General features: G+C 38.3%; 1 pseudogene; it reads right to left on the bottom strand.

Moving 5' to 3' along the window:
* Window positions 1-21,810: 21,810 nt before the first annotated feature.
* LOC147437214 (U6atac minor spliceosomal RNA) lies at window positions 21,811-21,940 on the bottom strand (annotated as a pseudogene).
* Window positions 21,941-27,788: the final 5,848 nt, after the last annotated feature.

Below are 27,788 nucleotides of genomic sequence, written 5' to 3' on the forward strand. Positions count from 1 at the left end.
TTGAGGTTGAGTAAGGAAGATCTTAAGAGATTCTCTGTCTTTTAGACAAAAAGTGAGTGGAAGAGAAAAAGTGGGCATGGCACGTGGAAAGAAAGAGAGAAGGCGATGGATTTTTTTTCATGACGAGTGCAGTGTGCATTGTGTCAGCTCAATGAGGGATGCAAGGCTAGGCCATATGCACACATAGTCTCTCGATGAGGGGTACAAGGTTAGGCCGCATGCATGTGGAGTCTCTCAATGATGGGTGCAAGGCCATGCCACATGCGCACACATAGTCTGTGTGTCTATGTGTGTGTGTGCACACACCTACACTTTGTGTCTATCAACAACCACACAATATTTCTATAACTTGTCACTCAGAGAGCATGTTTCTGCAATGGGAGAGGGATAGGAGCATGTGGTTGGCAATGTTCAGGAGCTTTGTCACGTGCATCTCCAGATATGATGATGATAAAGAGAGCACAGGGCCATGAGCATGTATGTGCAATGGGAGCATGATGGGAACATGTGGTGATCAAGGTTCTGAGCATGAGAAGCTTTTTAGTGCTTTCCAAGAGCCAAAGAGCAGAAGGGGGCTCTGCATGTGCACATGAATACGGCCAAACAAGAGGTTGAAGTTTCATCAAGCCAAGGAGAGGGACTTTCAATGTTGAAGAATTAAATGTATGTACCCCTACTTGCTTCAAAATGTGGATCCAAAAACCCCCAAAATCAATCCGTGTTGCCGCGGATTGATTTGAGGGGTTTGGATGTGTGTTGACCGCTTCATTCAAAGTATTTGGGGACAGGGCAGAGCCGGATAAGGACATGAAATAGGCGAGCAATGGTGTGTGTCAGGGTGAACACAAAGGCAAATGGTTTAGTTTAAGGAAAATATGGAGAGAGGGAGAGATGCCAACAACACGCATCTGTTCAGAGAGGGTGTATCTGTGCGTCCGGACGTGCATGTTTTTGCTTGCGACACACATACAGGGGGATGTTGATTGCATGTAGATCATGGTGTTAGAGGCCCCCCACACGGAGTGGAGTAATTTGTTATTCAAAGATTTTTTACCCCCTCTATTCACACTCACATGTGAGATGAGGGGTGATTTGTTATTTGGGTGGGAGGTAGAGCAACTGCATCCTAAAGAGGTGCAGTTAACCTCACAAGAGGGGGTAACAATCAATTATGTGCTTTGGGATTCTTCAATTAGATTTCTTCTCATATTGAAAGAAGTTAAAAAAAAGGTTGTTTACTCTTATTTTCAAATTGTGTTGCATCTTTCTTGTATGAAAAAGACTTTTTTTATTAGTCACATCCTCCTTTGCGTGCCTTTTTAGAACCATTTCCTTTCACTCCTCCCACCTAAAATGCTTCTTTCTTTTAGCGTGTGATTGTGAGAGAAAAAATGGGATGGAGGTAATTTTTCAAGTGTGCAGTTGGAGGGGGTAAAGCAAAACATATAACCCCCTTTGTGTGGGGGTACCCTTATGTGCATCATTCTATAGAACTTGGGAGGCACTGTTCTTTTCCCAACGGTGAGGGTGCACAGTAGGGTAGGAAACAATGATGGCATGGTCAATTTTGAGCTTTGCTCCAAATAGACGCTCCAAATCAATACATGGTGCCGCGTCTTGATTTGGGGCTTTTTACCTTTACTTGGTGGAGAGAGAGAGAGAGAGAGAGAGAGAGATGGACGCGCTATCCTCCACTTCTGTGGTGACTGCTGCCATTGCCCAACCTTCCAGCTTCACGAATCAGCACCTTCCCTGCTCGATAATCCTTTCCGTCTGCATGGAATACACCCCCTTTGCTCACCACATCCAACACTGGCTCCAAGGGTTCCTCATGTCATGTGAGCATTGTGCTGCCTATAAGTGCTGCTGTAAAGGAGGTGGACGTTTCCAAAGTTGTCCCTCAAGCTGACCGCGTCCTCATCAGATTAGAGGAGCTTCCTCAGCAATTAACCGGAGGCGTTCTGTTACCAAAATCTGCTGTGAAGTTTGAGCACTACTTACGTGGAGAAGGGTAACGCAGTGCCTTGCCGGAGGCCTCCTTCCCTGTTGCCAGAAACCCCTCCAAATCAAGATGCGGTGCGGCGTCCTGATTTAGGGAGTTTTCAAGTTGTCAAAAATTTTGCCTTGCGGTGAGCTCAATATAGACAAGAGAGAGAGAGAGAGAGAGAGAGAGAGAGAGAGAGAGAGATCTTTAACACACATCGTCCATTATTAAGCAGTGTTGGAAGTTACCTTCTCTCCAGGCTAGGCTTTGGTAAGGCGCAGACTGGTAGCAGACTTCAAAAAAATGCGTCTCTCTTAATATCCTATCGTTTTCAATTTCATAAATGCCAGTTGAAGGCAAAGAGAAATTCCGCCACAAAATAGAGAATAATAGTGTAAAACTCTGAAAAATAAATGTAATTTTCTAAAATTTCCTCCTGGCAAATTCAAGAAGGGAGTTTTGTATGCTTAGAAAAATGAATTTTCCCAAATTCTTGCAGGCAATGGCACATTCCTTCCACATCTATTCCAACTTCCAAGGACATTGGCTTTGTGAAGTATCGCTAGCTTGGATGTACGGCCCAGTGTCGCTTTCGGCCCAATGTTGTGTGTAGGGATGGACGCTTGGTTGGTTTGTTAAATGTTCTGAGTATTTGCAATGCGAATATTAAATATCAGTCTACTTCTTTTATATGTGATCCAGAGAGAGAGAGAGAGAGAGAGAGAGAGAGAGAGAGAGAGATACACACACACACACACACACACACACACACACACACACACACACACACACATATATATATATATGTATAAATATACACACACACACATATATATAACACTTTTGGCCAAATTAAAGGTGAGGTGTAGTTTTTGCGATTTAGGTGTACTTTTTGATGACCAAGTGTTATATATATATGTGTGTGTGTATATTTATATGTATGTATAAATATACACACACACATATATATATAACACTTGGTCATCAAAAAGTACACCTAAATCGCAAAAACTACACCTCACCTTTAATTTGGCCAAAAGTTTTCTAAAAACTATAAAAAAACAATTTTTTGAGCTACTTTAAAAAATGACATTGAACACTACCAAAAAAACTTCAATTTCTCGTACTAAAGTCAATAAAGAAAGTTTTTTGAGACAAAAAAGGTGCAAATAATTCTGAAAAAATTACACAACATTCCACTAGAAAAATAATTACATCCTTGAAAGCTTACAATGGAAGACTCAAGGCTTTCAATTACAATCCTTGAACTTTTTCCATCAAAATTTTTATGGTTTGTTGACGAAGATGACCAGACTTCTTCAAGCTGAAACCATAAACAAGAATTTTCACATCCTCCAAGTTTAGATTAGTGATACGTTGTTCGCTACTTTTGTTTTTCTCCTTCTTATTCACCTTGATCACTTCAGGATAGTACTTACTGGTAATTGCATCATCTCCAACCGCTTTGTTTCAGTGAACATCAATCGAATGAATACATTGATTTTCTTCATAGATCTTGATGACTTTGGCTATCCAAAATGGACATCCACTCTCATCATTTGATGCTAACACAACAATCATTGACATTCCCCTCCCACATCTCTTTCTCTTGTTGTCATCTCTGTGTTGTTTTTCTTGCACCAACAAAAGCTTCTTGAGTCTCTCCGTGCACCAATTGCTCCAACTCCTCTGTTAATTGTCCCTTGATTTCCACTTTCTATAACATTATCATTAGGAATAATGTGTGATTGATGCACATGCCAAAAAAATGGATCCAAGTTTATGACTTGAGCTGTGTCACTTTCGAGGCCCTCAATTAACCGCTTTTGCTCCTCAAAAAAGCTAAACCACCACTCCATCGAGCATGCTGAAAAGTATAGATGTGATGCTTGTATTGTGTCTTTGATTTCAGCTAAGCACTGCATATAATTGATTCTTCGATTCTCCTTTAGAGCTTTTTCTGATTCATTTGTTTATCCTAAAAGCATGTATCTGGATGACACAATCTATTCTTCTGGAACAAATGATATGAATTTTAAACCATCAGCAGGATGCCATGATTCTGTGTTAGAATACTTCTTGCACCAAAGTTGAGTTTCACCATCTTTCTTCCTAATCTTGAATTGATGTTGAAAACTATGATCATTTAGTTGTACAAAGAATGATGCACCTAAATCTTCACCAATGGCAAATTCACAGAAATAATATGTTCCTTTAAGAACGTGTACTTCCGGTTGAGGTTCGTAAGATTCTGTAAGGACTTCACAAATTTCAGGAAGGTCAAATGCACTTTTCTTTGCGAGCTTCACTAAACATCTACTGAACATTTGGTCAATTTGATCGTGAGTATGCCTCACTAATAAAAAACCAAGTTTGATCTTCTTAAAAACCTCTTTTTCCACTGGCATGCTTAAGTAAGCTATCAACACTTGATTCTTGTTTTCTCGAGCTGTGTTGTCAAGCTGCACGTACAATGTTCCTAGTAATTCTCCTTCCCACTCATTCAAAATCTTTTGGATCATAGTGATTTTGAGGTTTGGATCATTATGTAGATTAGGTAAGTTGATGAAAACTTTGGATGTCATGACACCATTGAAGATAAGTGCTCCAACCACATGTAGCTGAACAAAATTTTCTTCTTTGAGATTTTTTGGAGCACGTAAAAAATGAGGTTGTAAAGTCTTCTTTTGATCCATCCCATCAATGATCAATCCCAAGTATTGATCTTTGTGCTCTATACACTTTTTCTATGCTTTGCTAGCTTTTGTTGCTTTGGGCTTTGTTGTTCTCGGTAAATTTTGAGTGCAAGTTGAATAGGAGCTTCAAAACAAAAGAACAATATTAGTTATTGAATAGAATAATCCAAAAAATTATATTTGAACTTCAAAATCCAGATCAAGCTTACCTTTTTGTTGTGATGTTTTGGTTGTGTCTCACTTTGCTTTTAATTCAGCACAAATTTGACACACGCCCATTCTTGTTTCTTTTGGAATCTTTACATGGGAGAAGTGTTTTCTCCAAACTCTTAGAAATGAGCAAAGAGAAAGAATTGGCATGTTCCATTCCTTGAGAGTTTCAGCATAGAGATTGTAAACCTCTATCTTTGTAAAGTTATCTCGTAAGTGTGTAAACTTACAGTTCAAAAGATTTTTGCCATTGTAACCCACAAATACATCCAACCAATCCTTTAAATAGGGCAACTCTAGAGTATCACGTGTTGTGTATGAGCACTACATAACCTCCTCTCCAGATCTTGAATGTGCCAAAAAAATATTCATATGCTGATTGCTCAAGCAAAACACTTTTACAAAATGTCTTCTACATACAATTTCATCCAAAATTGTATATCTTGTGTGTTCATTTGTTATCCCAATTGATGCACGTAAGAAACTATTTTGGTTAGATCGCTTCATCCCAAAGAATATCTCTCTTTCTTGCTTGATTTTGTTGAAGCCTAAACTTCTTAAACAATTCTTTGCACAACAACACTCTCGACAATTTTTTCATAGCTACTCCTTTGAGTAAGCTTTTTGTCCTGCTTAGAGTAGCGTTTGAATCATCAACACTTTCAGCATTTCCTTGAGAACCAAAAGTGCTATCCAACTCCATGTCCGACATTTCTTGAAACCTTTGGTTAATTGCCTCTTCACCGCTAGAACTATTATTCTCTGTTGGTGGTGTAATTAAGGAAGAAGGTAAGTGAAAAGATTCAAAAGTGCTTGAAAATGACATGTTTGAGGCAACAAATTAAAAATGATTAAAAAATGATTCCACAAAGGAAATCTTTAGCTTTGGCTCTTGTTAAAATGAGTCTGAGCAGTCGTAGGCATTTCTTACCCTATTTAAATGTAGTTTTTTGTAAATTGAAATTGAAAAAAAAAATCAAAAAAAATATTTATGCCTTAAAAAGGATATCAAAGTCTCATTTTGAGTCACTTTTCCTTAGAGTTTTGTGCATTTGATCTCTAGAGCATGTTTTTGAAAAACAACACTTTTTGCTCCATCGTTTATTTTCATGTATGATTTTTAATTTCATGTTTTGATATATTAGCTTTTTATTGTTGCACAATTTGTTTATACCAAAAACAAACTTTTTCAATTTGGTCATTTTTAAGCAAATATATTCTTGTTTTCTGCAAAAAATTGTTGAATTTGTATTTAAGACTTTTTTAAACCCGTAAAATGGTTCAATATTGTCTCAAAATTTAAAGTATAAATTTTGTAAATTTTAGAGTCTTTTATTTATTTAGAATGTTTTAAACCATTTTAAATTAAAATTTTCAACCAAGTTGTTAAATCTAGTACAATAAAGCATTAATCTTGAGTTTTTTATACTGACGTATCATTAACTTGTATACTAGAATACAAAATTTGTTTTTCAAAAGTGTTGTTTGATAAAAAAACCAATGAAAGAAAATTTGAAGCAATTTTCACGACATGTTAATTAGTGTATTCTAAAAAATATAATTTTTATTTTCTTAAATACAACTCATTTGATTTTAAAAAATAAACTAACAACCTGTGTGTCAATTTTTTATTTGGAAAACAATTTTGCAGCACAAATGTATTCCAGAATACATGTGTGCAAGCTCCTTGTATTCTAGAATACAACTTTGTGTGCAAGCTCCTTGTATTCTAGAATACATGTGTGCAAGCTTCTCGTATTCTTGAATAAAATCTTGCATTGAATTTCTTTTCCAAAATATAACTTTACAATACACTTATATTCTAGAATACGCGAGTGTTAAGATTTTTGTTCATTTATTGTGTATAATTACTCTAGGATTTAATTTTTTTTCATTCTAGAAATTAAGAGTACTTCAATCTTGTATTGTAGAATACAAGTTTTAGCACTTTTCTATTCTAGAACACAAGATTGCAACAATCTTGTATTCTAGAATACAAGTTTGCAACGTAGGTGTATTATGGAATACAAATTTGTAGCACAGGTGTATTCCAGAATACAACTTTGTAGCACAGGTGTGTTCTAAAATACAACTTTGTTATGCTCTTCTAATCCAAAACACAATGAGAAGGGTTTGCTCTCTCCAAAGGTCGTATCTAGGTATGTCTTGTTTGATCTTCATCTCCATCTTCGTGTTCTCCATCTCCTTGTTCTTTGTGTGAGTTTGCTTTGTCTTCATGTGTGTACTTTGCATGGATGTATGCAAATTGTTTTTGCATTTTCACGCGCGTTTGGAATTTACAAGCCGTTTTCGGGTCTGAAGCTTGGATTTGCATATTCAGCATTCTAAGAGATTTTCCTTCAGGTATCCTATGTCCTGAGGTTTTATCCCCCTTTTAGAGTTGTTTATGCCCTCAGAATTTTGTTATGAGTATCACAGCAGAAGATAGTTTTCAGCTATACAAAAAATCTTCTTGTATGTATCTTACAGAAAACATGTATTAGTGTGGAGGTTAAAAGTACACATGTATGATGGGTTGTGGGTACAAAGAGAGCTATGTTTTGGCAATCTTGTGCAGAGAAAATTACCATTGGTTGTGTAGATCTTTGTACACATGGTGCAAATTTTTTGTTATATGCATAAGGACACATCAACGAAGAAACATTGCTTCCTTTATTCTAGATTTACTTCCAAATGAGGATATGTTGGATAGTATTAACTACTCTCTTTGGTCTTCCTTGGTTAAGCAAGCACTTGTTGCAAGAAATTGTGAGATTATGTGGTTGGCTAGGAAATTCAAGTGTTGAGTGTTGCTCTAGCCACTCCGGAAAGAGATAGTGTGGAGATGGGATTAGCATGATGCACTTGCTTTTGGTATCATTTTGTTAACATATAAATAATCTATTGTGCCATAAATAAAGGAATAAAGACATGCTTTGGTTTTTTAATTTAAATACACATAAATTCTTAATTTTCTTCTTAAGAAAGCATTGAAATATGAGAGATTTTTTAATCTTCTTTGTTTAATTTTTTGTAAATTTAATATGCTTCTTGTTGTTTTTAAGTTAATATTTTGTATGCTTGAGTACAAGAATTTATGGTTCTTTTGTCAACGTTTGCAGCTTCTTCTTTGTAATGGCTTCTCCTTTTGGTGATTCTTGTGTTTCCAAGAAACAAAGAAGAGGACAACAATCTACTATTGCTAATCAATCTTTATCTGCTCCAATTGGTTCAGGTCATACAGGTTCACTCACTTCCTCACGGTAGTAAACCTGCTCCCATCAACCCTCACTTTCAAGCACCTAGAGTATGTGTCAATCGCTGGAGAAGATTCTGGAAGACAGCTTCTTCCACATCCTCCCACTTTTGGAAGTGGTGCTCCTCAATGACAATTGTTAGCTGCTCATTAGTTTCTAGAATAAGATCAAGGTATTGATGAGACTTTACCAATGATACCTTTAGAGAGAGCCATTGTCCCCCCTAGAGGTATGCTTACCACCTCTCAAAAACAAACAAAAAAACCATCAGCTCATGATGTTCAATTCCTTTGGGAGCATGCACAACACAAGAAGCATGAAGATCATGCTTGGTCAATTCGAGTAGGTGTTTTTGGGTAGAATTGAACAATTGTTGAAGCTCTTACTCCATTTCTTTGTGTCATTGACGATAAAGGTCCCATCAATGAGGAAAGTGTTTTCAAAGTGGCAGATTGTCTTGTTGATGTCAAAGAAAATACCTCGCAAGACATTACATATTTCCTTGTAGAAGGGAAATAAAAACAATCTGTGAATGACTAAGAGAAGAAATATGCTTTCAAACTTGCATGCAAGGATTTCAAGATAGAAGAAGTATATCCAACTTCTCGACAAGACGAATTCAAAGATGCCATGCTTACTAGGAAATGAGTAAGTGAAACTAAACTTTTTTCAATTATGTTTGAAGTTTGTGTTCTGGAAAAACAAGTAGTAGTTTAAATAGAGTTGCATGCTACTTGTTTTAGAGAAAACAAGTGCTCTAGAATTGTATTTTGGAAGACAAGTACTTTGTACTTGTATTCTGGAATACAAGTTCTTTGGACTTGTATTCTAGAATACAAATGTAATGCACATTAGAATGTAAGTATCAATCACTTCCATTCTAAAACACTAGTGTGAATCACATCTCTTTTAGAAATAAATCAATTAGCTTATGAATTTTATAGGACAAGTTCTTTGTACTTGTATTCTGGAATACAAGTGTTACACTTGATCTTTACCTTCTAGTTGCAAAGATTTTTCAAAATGACATTTGAAGTTGAGTACACATTTTTAAAACACATTTATCTTTGCATTTCTTGTCACTCTTCTTATTCTTGTGACTAATTTTTTGTTAGACATTTTGTCAAGCTTTTGTTGAGTTTCAAGACAATATCTACAACATGAAAGGTGGTTCCAAAGGTGATTCAAGTTTTAAAGATTCGGATGACAGTGGAGACAGTGATGACAATGACTCAAATGGTGGTAGAGATGTTGAAGAGATTCATGAAATAGTTGAACATGAAGAAGGTGCTCCTAGTTCTACTCCTGGTGACTCTGATTTCAACATTGCCCGTGAGAGGACCAAAAGGTTTAACATGATTGATGAGAGACGTCTTATCTTGCTTGTTGATAGAATTGATCACCCATCAATTGACCCAATTACTCAGACAAGACCTTTGGAAGTTCGTTCCATAATTCCCGCTCATGTAAGTAATCTTAAGTTACAGATGAAAGAAAAACCAACCACCAATGTTCTTCCATTGCTTGTTCTTCTTGATCCAAAGACTTGTTCAGATAAATCATCCTTTGTTAAATTGAGAGTTACAGGTACTTTGTTCTTGGTGGAACACACTCTCTTGTTGCCAAGAAAGAGCTTTGTGCAAAATATCCATTTGTTGAGAGCTACAGGACAGTTTTAGCATGGGTTTATGTAGGTCTTTCTGATGAGGATGCTAAAACGTTGGCATGGGATCATAATGTGGATTCAGAAATGCGACTTTCCATGTCATTTCTTTAGAAGATACGTTATTTTCACAATGAGTGGATCAATCATTTATGTCAAGGTAAAAAGGTAGATGAAGCTTTCAAATTCAGACTCTATGAACAAGTAGGACTTGAAACAAACAAGTTGAAGAAGGGTGAGGGGGGTGCTAAGCATAACATCCGATGATATGATAACTTTTTTCAATTGGCTTTTCATGATGGTGACCCTTGGGAGAATCAAGAAGATATTCTCAAGCTGTGGGAAGAAGGAAAAATTAAGGGCCAAAGAGTGAAGCTTCTTACTTCAGCACAAAGACAAAAAGGTGGTAGTGAAGAAGCCTTAAAACCCATTCTCGAAGAGATGAAGATTACTCCTTGGAATTCGCTGAAGGAATTCGATAAAAACATATCATTCTTTCAATTCTTGCCGAGTCAAGGGAGGTGCCTTGTCTCTTGATGAGATGTCTAAAGAGTTTGAAAAGTAAGTTTCAATAAAATTCTTTGTTACATTGTTTTTTTGTTATTTGTCTAAATTCTTTTTTCTTTTCTCTAGACAAAAGACATTTCTTTACATGCAACGCATCATGATTGAAAAGCTTAATTGCAAAGATTGGACCGAGGTGAAAACTCATCATCCAACTACAAGTCACCACTCTGCATTGGAGCAATTTATTTTTCTTTTTAAAAATGTTGTAAGTGTTTGATCGTCTAAGTATTTTCCATTTTGCAATACAACTAACTCATTCTGGTTTAAGTGTGAAACAATCATTTTGTGTTCATATCTTTGTATTCTAGAATACAAACATCATGTTCTCATCTTTTTAAACAATGATGTAATATGTTGAAAGTATTCCAAAATACATGATAGTGTTTTATTTTGTTTTATATTATTTTTTATACTTTAAAGAATCATACTTCAAGAGCTTCAATTAAAAGCATTCCTCAAGAATTTGAACAACATTTAGGATAATTTAGAGCTGAGAGAAGAAGACTTGAGGATGCTTGAAACATTGTTAACACTCCTGACATTTGTACATTTATTTCGGATGATGTTACTACATTGCATGTCCAATACTCTATGTTTGAAGGCAAAGTTGAGAACATGGAGATATTTGTTCCCAAAAGCCACTACACTCTTGGAATTACAGATGCTCCTTATGGCTTCAAAGCGTCTCATTCTATAAATGATGATGTTAAATATGGTCTTAATGCTTACAAAAAGGTCATAGAAGCTTTCAAAAAAGTCACAATCACTGAATCTTAGGTGCTAGTGTTCTTTCATGCTCATGATCAAATTTCTGCTGCTGAAAAGGCTTTTGTAGATAACTCCATGACCCATCAATTATGCATTTGGTAAGTCAGATGGTTCATAATTTTTTTAATATTCTTTTTCTTTTGCATCATGATGATGTAGTTTTGTATTTTTGACAGGACAAAACCTAACATAAAACGCTATCAATTGGATAGGTTATCCTTTGCTGCAGAGTTTGCTACCGTAGGATTTTTTTCTCCCTCCGGTCTTAGTTGTAGAGGTAGCTTCAATTTTGCTAAGAAATCAAATCGCACAAATATTTTTGATAGACGAGGGGTGTGCAGAAAACTTTGAGATCTTTCTAGCGATTCTAGTGAGATCATGAGTCTGTATCAAAAGCCACGACTGTTGATGATGGATTTTATTGATCTTCTCTCAATGAAAGGAGAATGGATCTTAGATCTTTTTGCAGGAACAAGTACTACTCAATTTTAAAATTTATATATTGATGATATTTGTTTTGATAAAGGTATGTCAAGTTTTGTATATTTACAATGAGTGCTTTGAAGAAAGGACGAAATATTGTTGCCATTGAGATGGATCCTTTACGAGTAAGATTCATCCAACAACGTGTTACTACGCTCAAGGAGTTGCCAAATGAATTTCAAGAAGTTGGTATGAAAAACATGGCAACACATCCAAGGGTTGTGGATGCATCAAGCGAACCACAACCTCCCTTTGGACCAGACGAAGGAATGCAGTTTGTTGATCTAGAACCTTACGAGGAGCCAAATGTGTTGGATATAAGAGATGGGAGCAGTCATGGGTGATGGTGGTGGTGAAGATGATTCTCCTCCAACTAATCATGAAGAGGATGAGGAGGATAAAGAGGAAGAAGAAGAGTTTCCAATCAATCCATAAATATTTGGGCTTTATTTAGTATTAAGACCAAGTTTTGAATTTTTTTGTTGTGAAGAATTGGAAAATAGATTGCCAATGTTTATTGTAATGGTTTCTTTTAACTTTTAGAAAGACTTTAGTTTTTGTACAAGTTTAAATATGTCTTGCATTAAAAGTTAATTTTAGTTTTTAGTTTTGTTTATGAAGCTTTGTTTCAAAAGTAGAGCTAATCTTGCTAGTTACCTTTTTTTAAAATTAAATGCAAACTTTGGGGATTGTAAATTATAAGCTTGTTATCTGTTTGCATTTTTTACCACAATAGTAAAAGCACAAAGTTTATGTTTTATTAATTGGTCAAAAATTGATGTGATTATGGAGACATAATTTTTTGAGTTAAACATGTGATTATAAATTCGTCAATTTTTCATTGTTTTCAAGATCTTTCATTGTTAAATGTTGGATAACATAGAAATTTTAAGCTTTTTTAGCCATAATTCTTTTGAAAAAAACTTGCGGGCTTGAAAGCTCATTTTTAAGTTTTTTGGGCTATTTTTGGGTTTTTTTATGGCAGTCGAAACTACATCTCATGCCCTATTGTAATTTTTGATGATCAAGTGTTATATATATATATATATATATTCTCTCATAGATCTGAGATATAGTCGAGCACCCTAGTTACTTACGAGACACTTTCAATTTACACCATGGGAATGTGGATATAATCAATGCATGGAAAATTAGTTTCATCTCGAGAAAATTTTGCATAAGAAAACAAAGAAAAATTAGGGATAAGATGAAAAAGTAGCTTGTTGCATAAGCCACTTGTTGAAAAAGTAGCTTGTTAAATAAACCACTTGTTGAAAAAGTAGCTTACTGTATAAGTAGCTTGCTGAAGAATCTTTGAAAAGGAATAAAGGATATCCAGATATGCAAAAGTAACTTATCAAGATAAATCAAGGGCCTTATAAAATTAAGATTAACAGAATGCCTTCTCTACTCGTTAAACACTCCTCTTCTCATTTTTGAAAGTGCAAGCTTAAGAGTGAGCTTGTGAAAGCCAAAGCTAATCCTCTTTCACACACACCTCTCTCTCCAAGAGAAGTCATGTCCATAACCATAATCAAAATTTATCATTACACTCTCCTTGTTCTCTCTCCTAACCTTCAAGCTTTCCATAGCTTGAATCTTTCTTAACTTCTCATTCTGCCAATAGCCAAATCGATGATCTTCAAACGAAGTGAAGCAAGAACGAGCCGGCTATGTCAACACACTTTGTCGTTATTCTTCCAAAGCAAGAATAAGACCCTGCAATATAGACACTAAGGTAAGGTTAACTTGTTGTTGCTCATTTTTTAAAGAGGTTTACTTTCATGCTTACTTAAATTTATGCTTCCTTGGGAAGAAGAGATAACTTCTTAATTTTGTTGTTTTTTTCTAATTATGGTTCATTACTAATCATAACTTACCATGTTGCTAACAACTAACCCAATGTTATTTCAAATGTTTTGTTATTTTAGTTTTCTTAGGTTACCAAACTAATATGGCATAGAGAGAGTAGAAAGAACTCTCTTTAATCATAGGTGATAGGAGATCATACCTATCTAAGTAGTATGCATGATGATTGGTGAATAATATCTAAAGTTACCCTAAATCCCCGTAACAATCTATTATTGATTTCCAAATTACTCTTTTCTTGAATTACTTAATGGAGTTAAATACCATAAACCAAAGGATCACAAATTTTGTCTTGATTATACATTCAAATGAGAAAATAGCATTTAGAAGAAAGTATATATACAAGGTTTTGTTTAGTAATGCAAATTACGTTAATATTTAATTTTCTCAAGAGAAAGTTGATTTTCGAAGGGGTAAATTAGCATAATCAAAGGAATTTCCCTGAGAAAGAGGATTCTCCATAAGGTCATTCCCTCCCTTCCCTCTTGATAATTGGAAAGTCTGAATCTCTAAGCCTCTCATAGCTATGCGAGTAATCCTCACTACGATAGAAGAGGTAAGCCTAAATCCCATCTTAAGAAGATTTTATTAAGCATTCATGCTCCCTTGCACGAACATTTCTCACTACACGAGCATATCTACTCTTAGAAACTTTGTATTTCACTTTTATACTATCATTCATTGAATGATTCTACTCTTACACAATCAAGCATCGACTCTTGCATAATCACTCAAAATAAGTGTACGATTGTAAGTTGGTGCATTCTAAAGTTCTATGTTATAATTCATGACCCACACTAAAGCAAAGATCATCATAAAGAGCATATACATTGTTCTTTCAAGTTTGTATTCCTTCAAATTTGTTTTGCAATTGCGGTATATTGGGGGGAGGGGGGGTAAGGGGATAGCTTCATGAAAGTGATGACCATGTTGCTTGAACATAAAACTTCCCATCGCTTCTATGGAGATGTCCCATGGATTGCAAATAATTCAAGAAAAACAAATGGGATCCGCTCAAGACAGGGTTAATTTGAAACTTACATTGAGACAAAACCTTAACTCCCAAGAGACTCGCCGTTTTCTTAAGGTCTTGTTTGAGTAAAGATTATGAAATAGGAACTAAGGAATTATAATTCAAGGAACTTAATCTAAGATTAAACTAGGACAAAAAATTTACCGGGAAGATTTGACGTGGATAGCCCTAGAATACCTTAAAAGACTTAAGTGTGAAATTTGTCTTACATGTTTGGAAAAGACCGGTGTCGTGCAGCTCTGCCTCCATGAAGAGAAAAAGAGCAGAGAAATGCAAGATAAGCTTCTTTAAAGACTACACCTTTAGTGAGCAGTGATCAGGGCTTGTTAACAGGACAAGCTTAATGATTAATGTATGCCAGATGAGGCTTAAAAGGGCCAGCAGATGCCTTAATGATGCCAAAAATGATTATACTTGAAGTGAGCACAAATGAGAGTTTATGATCTAGAACTGTAGTGCTTGAAGTGCTCTACCGGCCTGTCTTTACGGCGCGTCAATTGGAGCTATGGTGAAGAAGTTATGGCAGTTTGAAGTTTAAGTCGATTGCAGATCTGTACCGGATTGGGCAACTATAGCTGAGGGGATAGAAATGAAGTGAATGCACAGGCCTGAAGTGCTTACTTTGTGGATCACACTGGTCTTTTCAGATCAGGGATCGGAGTTATGGTTGCCAAGTTATGGGTCGTTAAAGATTCTCCAGGGGCCGGTTTCGTGCCAGTCTTGTCCGCTCGGCCAAAGTGCCATCTGGGAATTTTTGAGCTTTATTGGGGTTTTGATATGCAGGAGCAGCAAGTGTTTTAGGAGTATCACGCTCGAAATGACGTATTTTGGAATCCAATGATTGCTTGGAATGCCCATCACAAGTGCGGTAAGGAGCTGGTCTATTTTCATCGAGTGCCAAGGATTATACGAGATGCTAGAGACGGCAATAAAATTCACAAAGAGGGTCAAGGACTGCTGGAGAAAGGAGTCGTGATTGGTATTGCTTTGCTCGGGTGAACATGTATGCCTAATATGAGCAGTTAACTTCACGGATGATATTGTTGATCAAGCGCTATTGCGTAAAGATGTTGTGCCTTGCAAAAAGTTGGTAGACATGTATGCCAAATGTGGTGCCCTTACGAGGGAAGCCGGCCACCCACTTAAGCGAAGGCCGCCCTATTAAAGGGCATGGCCAATGGCCGCCCAAAGGTGCAGAAAGGCCCATCAATAGTCGGTTGCCCATTATGAGCCCCAATGGCCGCCCAAGAGCTGAGGCCGCCCACTTGGTAAATTAAAAGGGTCCACCCTATGTGTTAAGGAAGTGTGAACAAAGAAGCAAGAGGCATGGCACAGCAGGCAGCGAATGCCGACGAGGGAAGAGGGTAAGGAGCTCGCGCAGGTCGCTGAGAGGCTCAGACGGCGACGTCCAAGAGACGAAACCTTCTCATTTGTCAAAGCGCTCAGATTCGGGTCCAATTCTGTCAAAATCGGTGCACCTCTTCCCCGCGAGCTGCCACGTCATAGGGTGTTTTTCTTGGCCTCCCTAGCAACGACGGCGCCGTCGTTGCTAAGGGAGGAAGGGGGTTATAAATAGGTAATGGTTGCATGCCAAAGGGTAATATTGCGTGAATTAAGGATGAGTAGGAACGAGTTGAAGACAGAAGAAGAAGAATCGAAGAAGGGAGCTTGGAGGGGAGGGTAAAAGCAAAGCTCTCTCTCCTCTCTCATGTCCTCGGCTAACGGCAAGGAAGGCTTTTTCTCTCTCTCTCTCTCGTTTTCTCAAGGGGCAAGCCAAGGCAAGGAGGAAGATTGCAAGCAAACGAGAGAAAAAGGGGAGAGCAACCAAGGCATGGCATGAAAACAAAAGGGAGGAAAACCATCGAGAGGCGAAGAGGAAGCTCGGAGCGAGCAAGCTCGATCTCTCTCACTCTCGTCCTCGGTAAGCGAAGCTCGAAGAAGGTGAGGAGGAGAAGGAAGGGAGAACTCCTGCAAAGCAAGGAGAAGGGCACGAAGAAGGGGGAGAAAAACGAGGGCAAGAGGAGAGGGAAAAAGCTTCTCTCTCTCTCTCTCGCTCTCATCCTCGAAGCAAACCTTGGAACAAAAAAGGAGAAGAAGCTCGAAAGCTTGGAGAAGGCAAAGTTTTTTTTTCTCTCTCCCTCTCGAGCATGAACAAGAAGCAAGCAAAGGCGAGAAGAGGATTACAAGTAAAAGCATAGCTTGGTTAGTTCAAGCTAGGTTCGAGAAGAGTCTTGTCGAGGCAAGCAAGCAAAGCTTGAGCAAGAGGGTAAGCTTGTCGAGGCAAGCAAGCAAAGAGAAGCTTGTCGAGGTTAAATCGAGCAAGCAAAGCGTGAAGTGATTAAAGCAAATCAAGGTCGATAAGAGTTTGTCGAGGCTTGAGCAAGCCAAGGCCTGGTCGAAGCGAGTGCAAAGCATATAGAACAGGAAGTTGCAGCACTGTTGGTTATTATTGAAGCATGATGATCGACACAGCAAACTTACATGAGGTTTGAAGAATCTTGAAAGTAGAAGAGGCAGATAAAGCGACATGAGAGAGTTTCCATCACCGTCATCAGCTAATGTTTGATTAATCATTTTGTTAAACTCGATGTCGTTAACGGCCCGATTAATTCTATAAAGTGGGAGCTTAAACTCCTAGTCAACAGATGATCCAAGTGACTGCGCTATTAACAGCCCGCCTTGGCTAAAGATTAAGTTGTACTCAAACATATTAATCAATTAATTGATGATTACGACGATTACCAGAGTCAATTGCATCAATTGTTCTTGTTCTTTCTCTTTCTCACCTCCCACAGCCAGAGGCCCAGCGCCTGCCCGGCTCACGTAGCGAACACATATCCCCCGACACCGGCGTAGGTGTTTACTTGTGGGATGCAACGGGGGATGGTCCTTTTCAGCTAGGAGTGATAATTGTTGGTCAATGTTTTGAGCTCGGGTTCATTCATTTCCCTAGAAATGGGATTGAATTGGAGTGAGTCTCGATCGGGTAGGGAGACCCGCGAATACGTCTGAAATTCGGCATAGTTCAGGTAGGCCTAGAGCCGACGGGTATGGAGAAAGGAAAATGGATCGAAAGTGGGATTGGATAAGGGAGGAAGATGTGATTTATTAAAGAAGACTTCTAATTGTTTGGAAAAAAATGAACCTTAGAAAGGCTAGAAACCTAAATGGGATATCCAGCAATTGTCCTCATTAGTCGGACCTTTGCTTTGCTTCTCAAAATATTTATTTAAAAGGAATTTAAGGTAGATTTATTGTAAGCCTTTCCCAAACAATAAAAAGAAAAATAAGAGTTAGAAGTTGTGTAAAGATGTCGCGCCGCCTCCACAGGTAGTGGAGGAGATAGGATACTCAAGTTCTATGTACAAGGATAGGGATATGCCTAAATAATTATATGTGATTTCTTGATAGATAACTAGAGATCTTTAATAATACTAAAAGAAAATAATTAAACATTCTAAAAAGGATAAACGTGGGAACGACCTGATAATGCACACTTGCAAGGGTATGCAACAGATTGCATGCTGCTTTCAAATACTTGAAATGTATTCTTCATTTGACATGTTTGGAATATTGTCTTCTACTATCATAGTATGACCTTGTAAGGGTGCATTTATCAAACGGTTCGGTGGGAGAGCTAATTTTTTGACTAGAAAGTTGAACCTTATTTTATGTTGTCCTAGAAGTTAAGTCAATAGCGGATCAAAGGGATTCCGATCTACGGAGCGAGAGAAGAACTTGGGAATGAGGGATTTGTGTAGATTATAAATACACTCACCTTAGGGGAACAAATTGATGGTTGTGCTCGGTCATAACCGAAAAAAAGGCATCAATGACCTTGAACCAAGGGTGAATTAGAGAACTCCCACCAGTTGACCCTAGAAGTTTGAGTTCAAGATGACTTTGATTGGGGATTGGGATCGATAAGAAACTTTCTTTGGGGATAAGGGATTTGTATGAAATAAGTGAATGCTATCACCCCCTTGACTTGGCATCAAAGATCAGGAGGAGTCATGTCTTGGTGTCGGTCTCAAGTTGGAGGGATGTCGAGAATCACGGTGTATCCATTTGGATATGGTACATTCGGTGGTCCCTAGCATGACCCTCATAGTCAAGACACTATTCCAAATCTGAACAACAATCAAGTGGAGGTGAATATCACTAACGAATAAATAGTTGATTCCTTGAAAATGATCAAGGGGGGAAAGCGAATGAGAGACCACCAGTTAGCTACTATGGCCATATTCACCCATAAATCAGTATCATTTTCTGATCTCAAGCAATAGAAAATAGAGCGGTCACTATGGCTTTACCATCAACACTTTCACTTCATTGCAAAGAGGCCACCCCACTACACTTGCCCTAATCACACAATAGCATCAACCTTTACACAAGCATGAAAGAAAGAGGAGTCTACATATGTGAATCATGCCTAGTATATTCACACTACCCTCACGCACATAAAGAAGCTGGAAAAGGTATCGTTTTTGGGGTCTCCAAAAGTACTCACCTGGATAGCATATCATGCTATCGGCCAAGCGAATCACCTACCTTAGTCCCCTGAGAAAAATCTATGGCTAGCAAGAAAAATCGATGTAGAAGAAGAAGAAGAAGAAGAAGAAGAAGAAGTACCACCTAGAGCACCACCCATTTCTACAAGACTTCGACGAGGATTAGTCAAAGTTTATGAAGAAAAAATTGAGAAGGAAACATCCACTGCATCTGCGGCACATCAAAGAAATAAAGAGTGAGAAGGAGAAGATGAAGACCCTCTCAAAAAAAGAGCAAGGAAAAAAGGTAAAACCAAGATGGAAGAGGAAGATACCAAGAAAATGCCACGCTCTAAAGTAAAATTCAAAGACCCAATACAAAGAGCAGCAAGGATAGAAAGGGAAGTAGTTGTGTTTGACCTCCAATGAGGGCTGAAAAGAAAATTTTCAAAAAAGTGGCAACCCTAACCAAAGAGGATCAAAATATGCTCAAAAAATCCCATGTACTAGCAAGACAAGGACCCTTTGGCTAGGTTGGATTCACTCTACAAGCAGGAAGAGGCTCAAAGGGATCAAGCCAAGGCACATACTACTGAAGTGGCACAATAAGAAGTGCCTAAAGGAAAGTTGAAAATAGTTCCTAAAGCAGCAAAAAAAAAAGTTGGATAAAATGCCTAAAGAGAAGCATGAGGAAGTGCACACTACCATGCCTAGAGAATAGCCTCAACAAGAAGATCCCATCACTCAACATGATGAATTCCTTGAAACTCAAACAAAGTTTCTAGAGATGCTTAGAAAGGAGCTACCAATAGAAGAAACAATTGCACCATCACGTCAACATGAAGCCAGCACTTTGGGGCAACTTGAAGACTTGGAGGGTATAGACAAATATGCTAGACATGTCCATGAAGGGTTGGATAGGATGAAAGACAAAGTCTATGCTTGACACCACCAACTCCATCACTTCCAGCAATAGCTAAAGCTCAAAACAATAGAGCTTGAAGTAGCATAATCTTTCAACAAAGTATGTATTGAGGCAATGGAGACAACAAACAAGAAACTAACAGAAGTGACAACAAAGTATAAAGCAGAATTAGAAGCTCTGAGATCAACAACACATCAACAAGAATAGCATATCAAAGAGGTAACCACTTCCTTACTGAATATAGTTCATTTGCTCAAATAGTGCAAGTCTAGCTTGATAAAGCAAATTCTCGATTAGCCCAATTAGAGTCACGATGTCAAGATAAAACTCAGCTATTTAATCAGTTTTGGACCAACCCCACCGTGGTTACAGTGCAAAACACGGATGAGGCTTACACATCCCTTGAGCAATGGACAAAAGAGCTTGAAATGGTAGTCAAGCTTAAGCAAATGCAACATCAAGAACTCTCACTTGGATTTATGCATGAAGAAGAAGGCTGTCAAAAGGAAATAGCACACCTCAAGGAGGAACTTAGGAAAGCTCAAGAGCCAATCAAGTCTCAAGCATCCACCTCTGAGAAGGACCAACAATAAAAAGCCATGGGAGATACAAATGTTCTAAAATTCATGAATTTTGAAGAAACACTCACAACATAACTAAATCTCCTTGGACTTATGGTCACACAAGAAGATGCTAGACTCTCTGCACCTACAATAAGCTTGATTGTAGATGAAGAAAACTTGCTCAAAAGGCTGTTGGAGATCAAGCCTAATGCCCTAGCCTAGGAGTACCTTAGTCCTAGTTTAAATCTTCATTTTAAATCTTTTAATAAGGCTAAAGGTTTTTTTCCTCTCCAGGGCCTTTTTACCTTTAGCACTCTCAATTCTCTCCTTAAATCACCTCTAAGTTTAGCCATAGTCTTCCAGCCTCTCTCTCTCTCTTATTGGACCCTTTTCTATATCTCTACAATCACTCCCTAATATAGGAATTACCCCCTTTTTTGAACTCCCTATATAGGGACATTACGTTTTTTATCTGTGCACCTTTTTTATCAATTCCAACACTTGCAAAGAGTAGTTCTTATGCTTTAATTCAGTCTTTATTGATTCTATTTATCTAATATGGTATCAGAGCCAGATTAATTCATGTCTATGAGTAGATTAATTCATGTCTGTGAGCTTTCATCATGAACTTTCAAGCCTCGCACAGAAGAGCTGAAAATTGCTCTGCAAATCCTTAAATTTTTAGAACCTCAAGGTGTTTTTTAATAACCCGTAGCCTCAGTGAAGCTCGATGCAAGTTTCATGTGAGGTGGCCAGCTTTGGTATCCATTTGCTCGATAGTGTCGTCAATGGCAATTGGATAGAGCAATACAATTGGCCAAAGCAAGAGTAGGGGATGGACAATTGGCACCCTTGCAAGCATTAAACTAGTTTTGGTTCTCCAAAATGAAGCTTCAAAACTCCCAGAAGGATTGCACGACAGTGGACTGAAGTGTTGGCTGCATCTTAGCATTCGAGCTTCTCTTGCCATGAATCGTTGTAGGGATCTTCAATCAAGCTCACTGCGGCCTCCCACACACAAGCCACATGCACATAACATAAACAACCTTGCCTAAGCCCGCCAACGGCTGCAAATAATCATCATGGCGACTCGCTTTATGCAGTCATTTTGATGACTTTCACCGCATGGATTGTTAATCCACTGCATGGCGATCAACCTCAGATACTCCACTCGCCAGACACTAGCTTGTAGCCATCACCTGCAAGGAATGGCGGTACTCACTCCCGACAGCTTCGCTGCGCAAACTTTTATCAAGCTTCATATATATATAAAATTTGTAAGCCCTCCAAAAGGCGTGTCCCATAAGGTTTTTGTTGCTTGTCTTACAGTCCTTCCGAGGCAGAGTTCCCTGACATGGTTTTGATCTAGAGCCCGAAAGCTTCTCTCGACCTTCTCAAGGAAGATGCTAGCCGGCTCTCCTTCATCCAATACAAAGCCTTTTTCTCATAAGACTTAGGTTCTATCGACCATTAACCTAAGGTTGTAAAGGCTCACATTTAAGGAATTATTGAACTCCAAAAAGGAGAAAATCCCCTTGTAAAATAGAATAGACACTGCCTCTGAATAAAATCAAGAGGTAAGACCTTCTCTGGCAATGAGTAAAAACTCATCTTTGATTAGCACACTCACAAATGAAACTAAAACACCAGTAAACCGTGACGTAGAAGAAGTAACTTCCAAAGCTACATGCATACGTGGTCCTAGAATTTACAGGACAGCTAGAAAAAAATTATGCCCATACTGCAAAACTTGGTATGTTGAACCACAACAACCCAAACTAATCTCTGTTCAAGAATCATTTGCCAATTAAGTAAATCATTCTCTTTGTACGGAGTTTTAGACATTGGTAGAGTAGTACTCTACTAAGACCACTCCTAAAATGGAAATCAGTGATATATTCAACGGCACAAACTTCTTCACATGGCAAACTCGAATAAAATTCAGACTTATGAAAAAGGGACTATGGGATATTGTAGAAAGAGAACCTACAGGGACTTCAACTAGAGAAACTTCCACAACATTTGAGCAAAGAAATCTAAAAGCTCTAGGTATTGTAGGGGAAGGCTTACAAGATGTCTTTATACATCACATTGGTTCTTGCACCACTGCACGAGAAGCTTGTGTTCTACTTGAAAAACTATTTGGTACTACTTCCAAGACATCTAAAATCATGCTCTTCATAGAGTTTTTTTCATTGACAAAAGCTGCCAACACTACTATGTCAGCACACTTAAGCAAATTCAAGAGTTTGCAGTCACAATTAGCAAGAATCAACAAAGATGTGGAAGAAGATATCAAAATTGCTGTTCTCAACAAAAGCATTTCAACTCTTAATGAGTATTCTAGCTTTGTTACCACCCTAACAAATCTCCCCACACCTATCTTAGCTGAGGTGGAGGCATCTCTCTTAGAAGAAGAAAGAAGAATCCATAAGAAACATGAACACTTTGAAATACAAGGAGCATACCTTACTCAAAGTAAGGAGGGCAACAGAAGTCAACGACCATTCTACAAAGGAAATATCTCAAGGGAACCTCAAAGGAACACATGATTCAAAGACTCCAAAAAGGGCATTGTATGCACATTCTGTGGCAAAGGCAATCACACAGAGGAATCATGTTTTCTTAAACAAAGGATAAAAGCAATGTACATCGGAGAGTCAGATTCAAAAGATGCAGATGAAGAAAAGATTGCCTCAGATGAGGCCAACCTTGTGCATATAGATGAAGAATGGGCCTTCTAAAGGTCTATACAAGCTAGGAAATAGTCTTTTTGTCTCAAAACACCTTCTTTTAGTCTACCTAGTATCTTCCTAAGCTGGATGAACTCTCTTGTTGTATCCATGTAAGAGAACCACACAATTATAAGTGTGTTGTATCCTTAGAATGAACCTTGAGTAGGTGTATCACAAAGTTTTTTTTGTTGTGCTAGGTCATCAACTTGAAGGAGGGTTTGTTGGAGATCAAGCCTAATGCCCTAGCCTAGGAGTACCTTAGTCCTAGTTTAAATCTTCATTTTAAATCTTTCAATAAGGCTAAAGGATTTTTTGCTCTCCAGGGCCTTTTTACCTTTAGCACTCTCAATTCTCTCCTCAATGTCTCTAAGTTTAGCCGTAGTCTTCCAGCCTCTCTCTCTCTCTTATTGGACCCTTTTCTACACCTCTACAATCACTCCCTAGATATAGGAGTTACCCCCTTTTTTGATCTCCCTATATATAGGGACATTACGTTTTGTATCTGTGTGCCTTTTTTATCAGTTACAACACTTGCAAAGAGTAGTTATTATGCTTTAATTCAGTCTTTATTGATTCTATTTATCTAATAAAGGTAAGTAGAAGAAGAAATTGAGCAATCCTAGAAGGAGGCAATGCAATGGGAGGAGAGGATTATTCATTCCATCAATGTCAACCTTCTCACACCAAAAAATATCAATGAAGAATGGCACCAACAATAACTCTTCTATCTGCTCATCAAGTTTGAAGTATTGCAAATTAAAGAAATATTACTCAAGGATCTCACCTCCCCACCAATGGTACATCCTGAATGGCGTGACATTTGGATAAATTGGAACCCAAGATACCTCATTCTCTACACCAATGCACCAATGGAAATGAAGCAAGATTGGGTGCAGCGCCCAATTTCAAGGGTCTACAGTTGGCAGCAGCATCCCATCATCAAGCAAAAGCGGATTACTTGGCTCAATTACCCGCAATTCGCACCACCATCACAAGGAAAACCCAGTGAAGATTATATAGTGGAGAATCTCTCATCAACAATAAAGCTTTTCCATGGGATACCAGACTTGGCGTGCATCATGCTAGTCAATATTTTAAAGATGCTTATTACTTGTCTACATACCTTCTAGCGAACCGACAAGATTGATGCCTCCTAGATATCATTCCTTGAAGGCAATCAGGGCCTTTTCTCTATGATTTGTCACAGCAACCATCAGAGGAGGTGCTCCACGGTTTCTACACCAGGGTAATGTTCTTACCCTCATACTACATGCATACATTCAAAGAGGCATTCTATACGGGCTTCTTCACTTACAGAAGCAAGATATTTGGCCCGATAATTTCCAACTTAAGAGCTCGTTTTGTAAGTTACTTTTCCATTGAGCACAAAGACCAAATTACTATGCAGTTTATGTCTACAGCAGATAAAGAGCTCCGAATCAAGTATCAGCAAGGATTGGAGCACCACATAAAGAGGGTTGAAGCACGGAAGCCCAACCACTACTTAGCACCCTAAGTAGCTATGTCACAAAAGACACAGTCAAGGAGGGGGGGAATGTGAGCTGCTCAGCTACCAAGAACATCAAGGGACACCATCATCATTCTTCATCCCCACTTGTTGTAACAAAATCTTATTCATTAGTTTGAAAATCATGTCACGTTCCAAGCTTGTTGTTTATCAATTAATTGCCAAAGAATGTAAAAGGGGCCAAGGGCTTCCAAAGTTGTAATTAATTGCACTTCCTAGTCTTATTAATGAGCCAAATTAGCTAGGGATCCATTTCTGAAACCTTGTCTAATGTATAAAAGCCAATGTTTGTAACTTTTCACCTAAGTTTTTGGATAATGAAAGTGAACATATGTTGTTCTGTGTTATGAGCTCTCTACCATTTCATCTCTTTGTGTCTCCCTCATGTGGTGTTGCATTGCGATTCCAAGCATACCAACACACTTGCAGGTAAAAGCTCTTTCTTTCTATGTAAGTTTCTTGTGATGCAGTTGTATTTTTGTCATGTCCATCTACGAGTTGTTTTCATTCCTTACGCACCATACACGTATCCAAACTAGTTTTCAACCATAGAAATAGATAGAGCACGTCCTAAGGAAGCTATAGAGTGCTTCAAAGGCCAAAACCAACCTACCCAAAATAGGTTGTTTAACTTCGGTGTGATTTTGTCCAAGTTTCAAAAATGACTTTTGAGCACATGATGTTGGTGAGGATACTCTGCACATTCTAAGTAGCAGGTTTCATGGCATTTGGAGTATTGTAGCTACATGAAATCATCATAATAGGCTTGCGGTAAGAAGGTTAGATTTTGGTGTTTGATGCACACTTGAGAATGATCTAGCTGATAGCACACTAGACTTGGGTTTTTTGAGAGATTAGCTATTTCTTGTAGCCTCCATGCACTAGTCGGGTCAGCTACATTTACACATTGACATTTTATGTATGTGGTTCTCAATTTTCTATCATCGATATGGTGGCTCCTTGGCAACGGGCCAACAATCCACAGATTGTCAGACACCTAGTTTTCAGGTGCTTAAAGCCAGAGCACATGCGACCTTGCCATATCATATTGTTGATGGTTTTGGTACATCATATAAACCTATGATGGAGGATATTAAAAAAGATTCATGCTAGCCCTTCGTGAGGATTTCCCAAACACCCTTGAGCTACCAAAAATTGTATCTTTATACTTGTTTGACAGTGGACCTTGTTATGCTGCGGAGGATATAAATGAGTACTAGAGCCAGATTTAGAGAGTACCCTCCTCCAATACAGTTGTTGCTATCCCATCAAGTTCCTTATGAGGCATCTATAGGAGCATTTATGATGGGGATACATATACATTTTTATGTGGATGACTCTATTTTTGTTCTTCGTGTAGTATAGTTGAGCCTACAATAGACTCTATGACCACATTGTCTACACAGCCAACATGACTTAGATCACCTCCAGAATTCACATCATCTAGATCATCTTGGAGATGGACATCTCCTGAGAGCATGACAAAGGCAAGGGAAGATACGGAGTGCAAGATCCAGAGCCTTATCACTACATAGCCAGAGCTACCATGCATAGAGACAACTGTGCCATAGGTTTTGACCACCACTATGACTAGCACACATGATAGAGAGGTTGTATAGGCCACACCTCATACCACGAGCACACCAAACATTGATCTTACTACATCACATGCATCAAATATACTGTTGAGTCATAGATAACCATCCAAAGACACCACGTAAGAACCACTTGAGGGCACATCAATCAAAGAGTACCATATAATGTTGAGTCATAGATAACCATCCAAAGACACCATGCAAGCACCACTTGAGGACACATCAATCAAAGAGCACCATATTGAGCTTGTGCTACATTTCTTATTCTATAGAGGGTTCATGCCTTGGTTTGTTGATTTTGATGGGCATTGTTACACCAGAGGCACCTCCTTGGATGACATTGACCCTATGATATGGTAGGTAGTCAAAGTTCAGAGACACCACCTTGGTTTGACCGAGTTCTTTACTGATGAGTTCAAGGGAACATACATATCCCTGCCAATCATCCATTTTTTGTAATTGGTGACTATACTGCTAGGACATACTCTCTATATAGATCCCAGCCATCATTTCAGAATTGAAATTGGACCACGAGAAGACTGACTAAGTGGTTACTGTATATACTTGAAAGATTTTTTGGTAATTCAGGGAAAACACTTGTGAACAGACTAACCATCTTTGTGTAGATCCTAGAAGGAGGTCATCACAAAGCTATACAGGAAGAAGGAGTCTAGGTAAGCTTTAAGTTTGCAACAAAACTTTCATTCATATGTATTTGAGGTCAGGAGCCTTTGTTAAGTCGGGAGCTAAAAGTGTCAAAAGTCAAATTAGAACCACGTCAACAGAAGAGAGTGTAACTCAGACGAGACTAGACCCATTGGCACCAATCATTGAAGAGGGTAGTGATACTGACACTTCATTGGAAAAGTCCTTCTTCATGATGGGGAGTCAACAGCCAGTAGGGTTCAACGGTGAAGGATCAATGCCAGGGGGGAGCACCTCCCTACATCCTTTAAACGAAACCCTGTTCACTATGATCTTCTTAGAAGGAACTAACTCGAGGGGAGCCCTAGTCTATTCTGACTATCGGGGACGTAAGTGTATCTGTATTGAAGAAAGACCGGCTCAAAGACTAGAGATAATTCGAGTCTACGATGATGGAGACAGATTCAGAGACGAAAAGGGAAACCACTATCTGATAGTGAGTAACCATGAGGATTACAACAGATATGGGGATAACGTGGCCAAAGGGAAAATGGTTTCAGAAACCCAAGAACCGCCTCCTAACATTGATCTACCTAGAGCGCTTTTTATGTATGATAAGAAAACAACCAGAGTCCCAACCTATAATGAGAATGTAGGGATTTACAAGCATGAAAGCAAAGGAATAGTCTCTTACTTTCAATGCAAGGAACCCTACCCAAATGAATTAAGCAAAGACAAGGTTCTTTACTTATTTTCATATGAAACTGCTATGGGGAA

The sequence above is a fragment of the Adiantum capillus-veneris genome, chromosome 17 (assembly GCF_014529385.1).
Source record: "Adiantum capillus-veneris isolate H3 chromosome 17, ASM1452938v2, whole genome shotgun sequence".
Lineage (NCBI taxonomy): Eukaryota > Viridiplantae > Streptophyta > Polypodiopsida > Polypodiales > Pteridaceae > Adiantum > Adiantum capillus-veneris.